Source organism: Glycine soja, chromosome 6 (assembly GCF_004193775.1).
Source record: "Glycine soja cultivar W05 chromosome 6, ASM419377v2, whole genome shotgun sequence".
In the NCBI taxonomy this organism is placed as follows: Eukaryota; Viridiplantae; Streptophyta; class Magnoliopsida; order Fabales; family Fabaceae; genus Glycine; species Glycine soja.
Genome location: NC_041007.1, coordinates 25,281,145 through 25,283,876, shown reverse-complemented (window position 1 = coordinate 25,283,876; position 2,732 = coordinate 25,281,145). Strand labels below are relative to the sequence as shown.

At 41.3% G+C, this 2,732-nt stretch overlaps 1 non-coding gene across 1 annotated transcript; it reads right to left on the bottom strand.

The window, feature by feature from the left end:
- Positions 1–1,112: 1,112 nt before the first annotated feature.
- Positions 1,113–1,219, bottom strand: LOC114417605. The gene has a single exon (XR_003667864.1). It is a non-coding gene; the product is annotated as a small nucleolar RNA R71 (small nucleolar RNA).
- Between the last annotated feature and the right edge of the window lie 1,513 nt (positions 1,220–2,732).

Sequence of the window (2,732 nt, the reverse complement as noted above, 5' to 3'; positions counted from 1 at the left end):
GTTATTTTTGGCTGAATTTTTTTGTGGTAACTTCTTTTAATCCATATTTTGTGGGAAAAATAGCTAGAGCCTTTAGTTTGGTCAGATTTGAAAGTTCCAAAAAACTAGCAAATTTTGTGTTTGTCAAAACTTCAAACGGCCATAACTTTTGCTCCGGTTATCAGAATCGCAATTATTATATATGCATTTGGGGTAGAAAAATATTTCCTACGCCATGGCAGCCCGCCGTAGGCTGGCTGAGGTCTCCATCGTCAAAAAAAGCGATTCTGTCAAAAGTTTTTTATTTTTCAAGTTTTATTCACTTATTTTTCTTAACCTACCAATTTTAGCTTTCATAGTTAGACTTTGAATTTTTGTCTGAAATTTTTTGTGCTATCTTCTCATCATTTTATAAGGTTGCTCACAAAATTTCAAGTCATTTGGATATCATTTGAGGGTAGCTGTAGTTCAAACCTACACCTTTATTTACATGACAAGGCAACTAGTTGTGTGCATGCTGAATGTAGTGTATGACTAGAGGCAATCCATCTGACTTACAACCCTTTGATCTTGAGATAGATAGGACATTTCATAGATTAGTTAGGCATCATTTTATACCTTTTGATCATTCTGAGCATTCCATTACTGGTGAATCTGTGCATTTTGTTATTGGTGATTTTGAACATCCTGATCTTGAGCATTATAATTTTGAGCATTCTGATTCTGAGCATTCTGATGTTGCACATTCTGAGAACATGGCACAACCTCCACCCCGTGAGAGGACTCTAAGGGAAATGGCTGCACCTGATTTCACCTACGAAAGCTTGTGCATCCAATACCCTGATGAGGATGTCCCATATGTTCTTAAAACTGGACTGATTCATTTGCTTCCAAAGTTTCATGGCCTTGCAGGTGAAGACCCGCACAAACATTTGAAAGAATTTCACATTGTCTGCTCCACCATGAAACCCCCAGATGTCCAAGAGGATCACATATTTCTGAAGGCTTTTCCTTATTCATTAGAGGGAGTGGCAAAGGACTGGCTTTATTACCTTGCTCCAAGGTCCATCACGAGTTGGGATGACCTTAAGAGAGTATTCTTTGAAAAAATTTTCCCTGCTTCCAGGACAACAGCCATCAGGAAGGATATCTCAGGTATTAGACAACTCAGTGGAGAGAGCCTGTATGAGTACTGGGAGAGATTTAAGAAACTATGTGCCAGTTGCCCCCACCATCAGATTTCAGAACAACTTCTTCTCCAATATTTTTATGAAGGACTCAGTAATATAGAAAGAAGTATGATAGATGCTGCCAGTGGTGGAGCCCTTGGAGACATGACTCCTGCTGAAGCCAGAAATTTAATTGAGAAGATGGCCTCCAACTCTCAGCAGTTTAGCGCCAGAAATGATGCCATAGTCATTAGAGGAGTGCATGAGGTAGCTACAAACTCAGCTGCATCATCTGAGACTAAGAAGCTTGAAGGCAAACTGGATGCATTGGTTAACTTCGTAACCCAGCTGACCTTGAATCAGAAATCTGTACCTGTTGCAAGGGTTTGTGGTTTGTGCTCCTCTGCTGACCACCATACAGACCTTTGCCCTTCCATGTAGCAACCTGGAGCAATCGAGCAGCCTGAAGCTTATGCTGCAAATATTTACAATAGACCTCCTCAACCTCAGCAGCAAAATCAACCACAGCAGAACAATTATGACCTCTCCAGCAACAGATACAACCCTGGATGGAGGAATCACCCTAACCTCAGATGGTCCAGCCCTCAACAACAACAACAGCAGCTTGCTCCTTCCTTCCAAAATGCTGCTGGCCCAAGCAGACCATACATTCCTCCACCAATCCAACAACAGCAACAACCCCAGAAACAACCAACAGTTGAGGCCCCTCCACAACCTTCCCTCGAAGAACTTGTGAGGCAAATGACTATGCAAAACATGCAGTTTCAGCAAGAGACCAGAGCCTCCATTCAGAGCTTAACCAATCAGATGGGACAATTGGCTACCCAATTGAATCAACAACAGTCCCAGAATTCTGACAAGCTGCCTTCTCAAGCTGTCCAAAATCCCAAAAATGTCAGTGCCATTTCATTGAGGTCGGGAAAGCAGTGTCAAGGACCTCAACCTGTAGCACCTTCCTCATCTGCAAATGAACCTGCCAAACTTCACTCTACTCCAGAAAAAGGTGATGACAAAAATTTACCTAACAATTTCTGTGCAGGTGAATCTTCTTCCACAGGTAATTCTGATTTGCAGAAGCAGCACATTCCCCCTCTTCCATTCCCTCCAAGAGCAGTTTCCAACAAAAAAATGGAAGAGGCAGAGAAAGAGATCTTGGAAACGTTTAGAAAAGTAGAGGTAAACATACCTCTATTGGATGCAATAAAGCAAATTCCAAGATATGCCAAATTCTTGAAGGAGATGTGCACAAATAAGCGGAAGCTTAAAGGAAGTGAACGGATTAGCATGGGCAGAAATGTCTCCGCATTGATTGGTAAATTTGTTCCTCAAATTCCTGAAAAATGCAAAGATCCAGGTACATTCAGCATACCTTGTATTATAGGGAATAGTAAGTTTGACAATGCCATGCTAGATTTAGGAGCTTCTGTTAGTGTTATGCATCTGTCTATTTTTAATTCTCTATCTCTAGGTCCCTTGCAGTCAACTGATGTGGTAATTCATTTAGCTAATAGAAGTGTTGCCTACCCTGTTGGTTTCATAGAAGATGTCTTAGTTAGAGTTGGT